Below are 10,468 nucleotides of genomic sequence, written 5' to 3'. Positions count from 1 at the left end.
CTCTGGAAACAGAGTGGAGACATCGGATAAAAGCTAATGTTTACAGCAAAATCCAGAATTTGCAGAGAGAAAAGGAAACCACAAGGGGAAGTATTGTTTCCTCTTTAGACTAGAGATGGACAGTGGGTGGTCAGCTAGGGAGGTTTCCTTGTAGAAATTCTCTGGGAGGGATGAGCAGCAGGTTTCAAGCAGTAGCAGAAGCCTCCTGGAAAAGACTTGGGGCCTGGGGCTGCCTGGCCTGTTTGGGGCACTGCTGGGGGGAGCTCCTAGGGCTCAGGTAGTGTTGGGAGTTCAGGATGGTTGGTGTAGGAGATCAGGACTACTGGAGAAGTTTGAATTTAACACTGCAGAACATTTCATGCAAAGATGGGCTCAATAAAAGACAGAAATGGTATGGACCTGACAGAAGCAGAAGATATTACGTAGAGGTGGCAAGAATACACAGAAGAACTATACAAAAAAAGATCTTCATGACCCAGTTAATCACGATGGTGTGATCACTCACCTAGAGCCAGACATCCTTGAATGCGAAGTCAAGTGGGCGTTAGGAAGCAGCACTGAGAACAAAGCTAGTGGAGGTGATGGAATTCCAGTTGAGCTATTTCAAATCCTAAAAGATGATGCTGTGAAAGTGCTGCAATCAATATGCCAGCAAATTTGGAAAACCCAGTAGTGGCCACAGGACTGGAAAAGGTCAGTCTTCATTCCAATCCCAAAGAAAGGCAATGCCAAAGAATGCTCAAATTACTGCACAATTGCACTCATCTCACACGCTAGTAAAGTAATGCTCAAAATTCTCCAAGCCAGGCTTCAGCAATACGTGAACCGTGAACTTCCAGATGTTCAAGCAGGTTTTAGAAAAGCAGAGGAACCAGTGGTCAAATGGCCAACATCCGCTGGATCATGGGAAAAGCAAGAGAGTTCCAGAAAAACATCTATTTCTGCTTCATTGACTATGCCAAAGCCTTGACTGTGTGGCTCACAATCAAATGTGGAAAATTCTGAAAGAGATGGGAATACCAGAACACCTGATCTGCCTCTTGAGAAACCTGTGTGCAGGTCAGGAAACAACAGTTAGAACTGGACATGGAACAACAGACTGGTTCCAAATAGGAAAAGGAGTACGTCAAGGCTGTATATTGTCACCCTGCTTATTTAACTTATATGCAGAATACATCATGAAGAACGCTGGGCTGGAAGAAGCACAAGCTGGAATCAAGATTGCTGGGAGAAATATCAATAACCTCAGATATGCAGATGACACCACCCTTATGAAAGGGTGAAAGTGAAGAAGAACTAAAGAGCCTCTTGATGAAAGTGAAAGAGGAGAGTGAAAAAGTTGGCTTAAAGCTCAACATTCAGAAAACTAAGATCATGGCATCTGGTCCCATCACTTCATGGCAAATAGATGGGGAAACAGTGTCAGACTTTATTTTGGGGGGCTCCAAAATCACTACAAATGGTGATTGCAGCCATGAAATTAAAAGATGCTTACTCCTTGGAAGGAAAGTTATGACCAACTTAGATAGCATATTCAAGAGCAGAGACATTACTTTGCCAACAAAGGTCCATTTAGTCAAGGCTATGGTTTTTCCAGTGGTCATGTATGGATGTGAGAGTTGGACTATAAAGAAAGCTGAGTGCCGAAGAATTAATGCTTTTGAAATGTGTTGGAGAAGACTGTTGAGAGTCCCTTGGACTGCAAAGAGATCGAACCAGTCCATCCTACAGGAGATCAGTCCTGGGTGTTCATTGGAAGGACTGATGTTGAAGCTAAAACCCCAATACTTTGGCCACCTGATGCAAAGAGCTGACTCATTTGAAAAGACCCTAATGCTGGGAAAGATTGAGGGCTGGAGGAGAAGGGGACGACAGAGGATGAGATGGTTGGGTGGCATCACTGACTCAATGGACATGAGTTTGAGTGAACTCTGGGAGTTGGTGATGAACAGGGAGGCCTGGTGTGCTGCAATTCATGGGGTCGCAAAGCGTCAGACATGACTGAGTGACTGAACTGAAGAGAGGAAATCATTGAGGCGCTGAGGAAGGCAGATAATACCATCATATTTAGTTCTCAGTAAAACAGCCAGTGAGAATGCAGAAGCTGAGTTGGAAGAGGAAGGCCAAAGAAGGAATGGAAATGAAGAGGCATTTTTGCTTGTTTGGAGAAACATTCTAACAGGCACAGAATTCAAATTGTACAGTAGAAGAAGCCTTGGTATTTGGGGAACAGAGATCTATAGACCATCACAATTGGATTTGTAAGTCAGGTCTAGTTGATTCACATTGCTGTATAGCAGAAACTAACACAACGTTGTAAAGCAACTACACTCCAATAAAAATTAATTTAAAAAAAATTCCCAATCCTTCATTGGGTTAAAGTTCACTTCATGCTTTCTTAGACTGCTGATGTCTTGCTGAAATTTAGTCTGATGGCCAAAAGAAATTTTTGAAGGACTACCTTAATCCCTGACTTGGGTGCTTAAAAAAAACACACAACTGTGAAAGGGATCCAAACACACAACCACAACTATTTTTACAACCAAGGAAAAGTATTTCCTCTGAACACTCCTCCCACTTACACTGCCTCTTTCCATGATGTGTTAAACCTTCTATCCATCCTCAGCCCCAGGTGACCAGCCTCCCCTGCCCACCCCACACTCTCCCTCTATCTCCATGTATCACGTCTTCCAGTCAGAAAGACCCCATCTCCACCAGAGGGGAAATGGAGCTAGGGTGAGTGACCCTCTTTGGAAGTTAGAAAAGGGGAGAAGGCTGGGATTACACTAAGGTTAATGATACTCCTTGGGCTTCCCTGATGACTCAGTGGGACAAGAATCTGCCTGCCAATGCAGGAGACCCAGTCTGATCCTAGAGTCAGGAAGATCCTCTGAAGAAGGAAATGGCAACCCACTCCAATATTCTTGCCTGGAAAATCCATGGACAGAGAAGCCTGGGGGTGGGGGGTGGTGGCCTATAGTCCATGGTATCGCAAAAGAGTCAGACGCAACTGAGCAATTAAAACATCAACAAAAAAATGATGCTCCTTCCCATCATAGGACTTTCTCTCTTTAAACTTGTATTAGTTAGACAGGATGCAACCATCAATATGAAATAAAAGTTGAGACAATTATCTGAGTGAATTTGAAAACAGGAAGAGATTTCTGCTTCAATCATTCGTCTGTGGTGTTTTTTTTTTTCTTCCTTTTTTAAAATACATTTTATTTTCTAAGCAGTTTTAAGTTCATACCACATTTGTTGTAACGGGGCCAATGACCACTCAATGCTAAAGAAAAGTTCTGACTTAAGCACAACCTACCTATAAAAGATTTAACAGGTCAGGAAATTTCTTATGAAACAAATTATGTGGAAATGACTTTGATGTTGCTGAACAGAGTTTTGTGGATTAATGAACATGATGATTAATGTGTAGTTTAAAACTAAAAATTATTAAGCTTTAAATCCATGCCAGGTCTACTTCAAGGACCCTAACTGTATTAATCCTCATAACTACCCAATTTTTATCATTTCTTGCTATCTGAAAACATGTGGAACTCGGCTAGTAAGTGATGGTAATAGCAAGGGCACAAATTCAGACTCTTGGGCTCCCAAACTTGACTTTAGTCACTAATCTTTGATGATCTTGTACAAAAGTGTTGAACTTGTATCTCTTTATGGGACCTGCTCCCTTGGGGAGAAGAGTAGGGCACATGGGATCTGGGTGCTGAGATTAGGACTAGCTCATGGGAACAACCCAAAGGTAGAACAGGAAGAGGTCCAGGGGGCCTAGATGATAGGTGCATCTTGTCAACCACGTTACCTACATTCAGAATATTTCAGCTTCTTTTGTTGAATGCTCTTCTGGGAGAATGAAGGCATGAGGCCCTGGCCAAGGATGTAAAGGAGGGAGAAGGGCTGCCAGAGGCTATCATGGTAGCAGCTAGTAAGGATTAAAAGAAATTTGTCAAGAAGAAGAAGGAACAAGTTAGAGCTACAAGGTCCGGTTGCCTCTTTTGACATAAGATTCTTTGCTGTTGTTCAGTTGCTCAGTCATGTCCGACTCTTTGTGACCCCATGAACTGTAGCACATCAGGCTTCCCTAGCCTTCACCATCTCCTGGAGCTTGCTGAAACTCATGTCCATTGTGTCGATGATGCCATCCAACCACCTTGTCCTCTGTCGTCCTCTTCTCTTGCCTTACATGGAGTAAGGATTCTTGCTCCATGGTTAATACTGGAAAATCGGGATGTATTACATCATGATTGTGGGTGGCAGAAGTTTTCTTTCAAAAGGGACAATGCAGCACTTAAAAACGAAAAGCCATCTTGAAAATAGAGTACAGGAAAGCTGCTAAGTTATGAAACTTTATATTCCTCCCCTCCCCTGCCCACTCCTCTTTAATATCCTGTGCTGATATTAAGATTCATGTTGATACTATCAATACTTCTCTTAATCTTTTCTTCCCTGAGTCCTTGATCCCATAAATCCCTAGTTGATTGGCCCTTGGGTACCCATTGCTGAATCATCAACTTCCCATGAGTCTGGTCCAAAGTGAATATTCAATAAATATTAGTGATTCATGAGCAACATCCAAACTAAATGAGGAAAAAATAATGACCAATAACCAATCAGCTCAAAATGACCTTCCCAAAGTTTCTCTAAGTATCCTAAGATGACCAGAAGGGAAAACTGTTTCATGTGCTTCTCATTGCCAAAGGTGTTTTCTCATAAGCAGTTCACTAGCAGTACTGTTTTCAAACTTCCTGAGACCAAACAGAAAGAATAAACCAGAAAGCAGAAACTAACAACAAGAGACAACTTTACTTGGGCTCAGGGAGTCTCAGAGCCCAAACCCCATCAGGGTCAAGGCTCCAATCCAACAACTCCTGTTGGATTCCAAGGCATTCCCCTTTGCCTTCATATTTTTTGGAGCGGAATTTCTCAGATGCATATTCACCCACACAGAGATGTTGACGTGTTCTCTCCTGACCTTTCCATTCCAGTGAGATGCTGGAGTTTCCACGTTTCCACTGCCGTGAGATGCTGAGCTTATCATGCTGCTCGCATCTGTTCTGGTCACCACTTGGCATGGGACAGTGGGGAGTTCCATGCCCATTTCCTCCAAACCTCCATGTGCTTCCACCTAAGTTCAACTGATGTAGCCTTGGAACAAAACATCCCACCCAGCTTTGACCTTTGACCATTCACTGTTGCAACTCATCTCCCTCTACTTTTCAAAGTCTGAGTATATAAATATTTCCTTGTTTTGTAGACATTCTGGTCACCAGAAAGAAAAGACCTGTCTCAAGGCTTGGTCTGCCAAATAAAACCAGGCACCCTTTCTGTTATACTGCTGCTGATGCTTCTAGATAGCTCATGAGCTTTGGCACCTGATTGTTATGGGAAAACAACCTTAAATTGACTCAAGAGGAGAGATTGAAGGGTGAGTGAAGTGACAATGGGGTGACATTCTGATCTTTGAAATGGGTACTTGAATGGGAATGGAATTAAGATTTTTAAAATAGAACAGATCCTGGTATTTAGGGAACAAAAGAAGTATAAACCATCACATTTACACTGATAAATTCGAGAACTTACACCTGAATCCTTCATCAAATTGGAGTCCACCTTGTGTTTTCTTGGAATGGCAATATCATCCAAGAAATACAAGCCAGTAACCAAAATAAATTTTTAAAAGTTTGCTTAAAGCTGTAAATTGAGCAGGGGTTCAGTTCAGTTCAGTCCCTCAGTCGTGTCTGACTCTTTGCGACCTCATGGACAGCAGCACACCTGGCTTCCCTGTCCATCACCAACTCCCAGAGCTTACTCAATCTCATGTCCATCCAGTCGGTAATGTCATCCAATCATCTCATCCTCTGTTGTCCCCTTCTCCTCCTACCGTCAATCTTTCCTAGCATCAGGGTCTTTTCAAATGAGTCAGTTTTTCGCATCAGGTGCCAAAGTATTGGAGTTTCAGCTTCAGCATCAGTCCTTCCAATGAATACCCAGGACTGATTTCCTTTAGGATTGACTGGTTGGATCTCCTTGCAGTCCAAGGGACTCTCAAGAGTCTTCTCCAACACCACAGTTCAAAAGCATCAATTCTTCCTCACTCAGCTTTCAACCATAAATGGTCCAACTCTCACATTCATACATGACTACTGGAAAAACCATAGCTTTGACTAGTTGGACCTTTCTTGGCAAAGTAATGTTTCTGCTTTTTAATATGCTGTCTAGGTTGGTCATAGCTTTTCTTCCAAGGAGTAAGCGTCTTTTAATTTCATGGCTGAAGTCACCATCTGCAGCAGTTTTGGAGCCCAAGAAAATAAAGTCTGTCACTGTTTCCACTGTTCCCCCATCTATTTCCCATGAAGTGATGGGACCGGATGCCATGATCTTAGTTTTATGAATGTTGAGTTTTAAGCCAACTTTTTCACTCTCCTCTTTCACTTTCATCAAGGGGCTCTTAATTCCTCTTCACTTTCTGCCATAAGGGTGGTGTCATCTGCATATCTGAGGTTATTGATATTTCTCCCAGCAATCTTGATTCTAGCTTGTGCTTCTTCCAGCCCAATGTTTCGCATGATATGTACTCTGCATATAAGTTAAATGAGCAGGGTGACAGTATACATCTTTGACACACGCTTTTCCTGATTTGGAATCAGTCTGTTGTTCCATGTCCAGTTCTAACTGTTGCTTCTTGACCTTCATACAGATTTCTCAGGAGACAAGTCAGGTGATCTTGTATTCCCATCTCTTTAAGAATTTTCCACAGTTTATTGTGATCCACACAGTCAAAGTCTTTGGCATAATCAAAGTAGGGGTGGGTGTGAGCTTTTGTCTTTAAGATGTTTGATAGAGAATTTAAAAACAACAGAAGCTCATTAAAAATTTCATCTCTTTTAAGAGCCACTTTTGATTGTTACTTAAACTTGCAACATGAGCATAAGTCCTCCTGGAATAATCAAGAAGGATGTACATATATATACACATACACACGCATACATATATATGTATATATATGCTCAGGCTGTAAAGAAGCCACACACAATGCAGGAGACTGAGGTTCTATCCTTGGATTAAGAAGATCCCATGGAAAAGAGAATGTCAATCCACTCCAGTATTCTTGCCTGAAGAATTCCACAGACAGAGGATCCTGGTGGTCTACAGTCCGTAGGATCATGAGTCAGACACAACTGTGCGACTAACACAACACAGCATATATATATATATGTATGTATATATGATGGATATTAAAAAGTCAACTGTGGGTTAGGCCTGACATAAAAGAAAAGTCCAGAGACGCGAACTCGGGTCAGTAGGTGAGGTTTAGAGTGGCCTGATTTCAAAAGCTGTCCGTTTAGACTGAAGAAATCCCCCAGCAATGGAATATGTACCCCCTTCCTCCATTTCTTGCTTCCTTCCCTGTCACCTGGCTGATGAACACTTGGTCCAGAGGCTGAGAAGTATATTTTTGCCCAACAGAGAGGTTTAGTTCCAGGCATCACTGGAGAGGTGGGCTGTGTGGTCTAGATCAGGTCCACCTTGAACAAGACATAGCAGCAGGGAGAAAGTGAACCAGAAACAAGTGAAGAGAAAGTAAAAAATGAGGGATGAATGTTTAATGTAAATGGTTATCCTCATTCAAACCCCCAAAGGGTGGGTATTTTTAACTGGAGGAAATATGGGAAGTCAAAGAAGCACTTGAGGAAGCACAAAACTTCAGCTTTGCCCCGAGCCTGAAAACGGAGGAAGGCTAGTGATGACCAGGGTTCCAACTCAAGAAAACCAAGCTTAAATTCATCCCTCAACACTCCAGGCATTGTTCAAGGAGCTCTGTTTTGGCTTTTCCATTAAAGTTTTCCATCCAAGCTCCTCAGAATTGAGTTAGGTGGAATGAGAAAAAGTATCCCCGTGACGTAAAAGGGACAGAAAGCTAAACACAAGAAGAACGAAGTGCAAAGAGCTGAAAATGTTTTCAGTGTTTTCTAAGCATTTTTTAGAGTTAACACCTGACCAGATGGAGGAAATGACCCAGATTGCATGAGCAACAGAGAGGCAAGATGTGGCAATGTTGGGGGATTTCTACTTCACTGACAGCTGGATTTATCCACACTAAAGGCAGAAGCTCGGTCAAGTCTTACCTCGCTGGATACGGAGTATCCCCAAAGCAACGACAACAACAACGAGAAGAAACTATAAGAGGAACTTCTATCCTGAATGAATCATTAAAAGCAAGTGAGAACTTGTTGGTGGACTGAGGAGGGAAAGGCAAAGAGGAAAAGAATGAACATTTCCTGAGCACCCGCCATGGATCAGATGTCACTCAAGACAGTTAACATATCCGTCATCTCATTTACTCATGACTGCCTAAGATGTGAGATTACCTCTGTGAAGTAATGAGTGATTGTATCCACTTAGCCTCGAGAGATTAAGGCAGCTGGCCTAAGGTCACCCAACTAATCTGAGCAGGTACAGGCTTTAAGCAAAGTCCTGACTCAGAATTCAGATCACTCAGATTTGAGAAAGACACACGGAAAATGTGGGAAAGCTCATAATTAAGAAGAAATGTGCACGTAAGCTTCTATCTAGTGTCTAGAATGCTAAATGTGTAGCAGGACATAAGACTTGTGAAAAGTGCTCAAGTGCACAGTGGGGAGATCTGAGTTTTGCTCAAAGCAGGAAGCAGAACAAGGAAGGCAAAGATTTGCTGCAGGGCCTTTACAAATGGTGTAATGTCAGTAGGAGGCAGGGAGAAAAAAAAACACATTGTTCTACTCCTACTTGATGTCCTATTGTCTTCATCGATGAGAATAATCTTCAGACCTGCAATATTGGGTCAAACTCTGGTGAAAGACTCTGAAAACCCAGTGCCTTAAGTGAGTTTTTCTCTTGGTCTGGAAAAATAAACTGTCTGAGAGAAGTTGTCAGAATAAAGGTTGCTTTGCTGTGCTAATCTGTGATGGTGAAGGCACAGGTTCCAAAAGAGTGAAGTTTGGCATATGTGATCTTGATTTTCAATGGATAGGAAGGCGAAGCCTCTGGACCACAGTCTGGGGAGCTTGTTCTGAACAGATGAGGAATCAGCATCAACTCACCACAAACAAGCCATGCTGGACACACCTCATCTATCCGTAGAGTCCTTATTTGGATAAACCAGTGGAAGGCTGCTGGCTGAGAATATTAATGATCTCTAACATCCCTGGAGATGAGAAGGGCAATTGGGGGCTAGAATAAAGGCATTTTAACTAGTAAGGGACCACATCCAAGGAAATAACATATGAAACCGTGCCATCCTGGACAGAGATCTTCAGGGGTTTTCATCCACAGCCCTAGTGTATCTATATTTCTTTTTCAATTAATATGGGTTGAGTTGGCTTTTTAATTAAAGTTTTGCATGGTTTAAGATTGAGAAGAATGACTAAAACCCCAGGTGTAAGATTTCAGGTTCAAAAAGAACTTGATGGATTAGAACAGTGGCTCAACTCCAACAAGTAAACAGGCAACATGGTCAATATCAAGTTTTATACTTAGATTCCAAAGTGAGATTCGTATATACATTTAAATAATTGTGGCTTAGTCGCTTAGTTGTGTTCAACTCTTTGCAACCCTGTGGACTATAGCCTGCCAGGCTCCTCTGTCCATGGGATTCTCCAGGCAAGAAAGTGCGTTGCCATTTCCTTCTCCAGGGAATCTTCCCAACCCAGGGACTGAACTCTGGTCTCCTGCATTGTAGGCAGATTCTTTACCACTGAGCCACCTGGGAAGCCCTTGTACAATATTCAAACAGTAGCATATGTATGCAAAGAATACCTTTGGGTTTGTTGATTCAAAGTGAGTAAAGAGTTTAAGGAGCTGCTATGACCTCAACTGTCATTTTATCCTGTGTTAATGAAATACAGCACCTGGAACAATAGAGACCACAGCCTCTCTGTCCTGCTCAGGTTAGACAACCCCTCATAAAGGGTGTGCAGTTCTGGGTACAAGCTCCAAAAAGGGCAGTGACAATTGGAAGCATGGCTGGAAAAGACGAATGAAGATGGGAAATGAGAAGCAGTTTAAGGAAGTTTTGACCCCGAGAAGAGAAGATGCTGAGGAATGAACTTTCATCTACACAGTCCTAGATGGTAGAACCAAGGGCAACTGTGTTGACTTGGAGCTAATTGCCAGGAGACACATTCTAATAATTACAGATGTTCAGCCCCAAAGTGGACAGGTTGAGGATCCATTATAGCGGCGCTGTGTCAGACCTGTGCCGTGACTCCCGAGTCATTTTCTGCGAGTGTTTCTCTTCTCTCAGTCCTGTTGAGGAGCAGGTACTGACAGTGGCTCCAGTTTTCATTCCAATCCCAAAGAAAGGCAATGCCAAAGAATGTTCAAACCACCACACAATTGCACTCATCTCACACGCTAGCAAAGAAATGGTCAAAATTCTTCAAGCCAGGCTTCAACAGTATGAGAACTGTGA

This window comes from Moschus berezovskii, chromosome 10 (genome assembly GCF_049115385.1).
Source record: "Moschus berezovskii isolate FMDL1 chromosome 10, NW_MosBer_1.0, whole genome shotgun sequence".
In the NCBI taxonomy this organism is placed as follows: Eukaryota; Metazoa; Chordata; class Mammalia; order Artiodactyla; family Moschidae; genus Moschus; species Moschus berezovskii.
Note: the sequence above shows the minus strand (reverse complement) of the source record.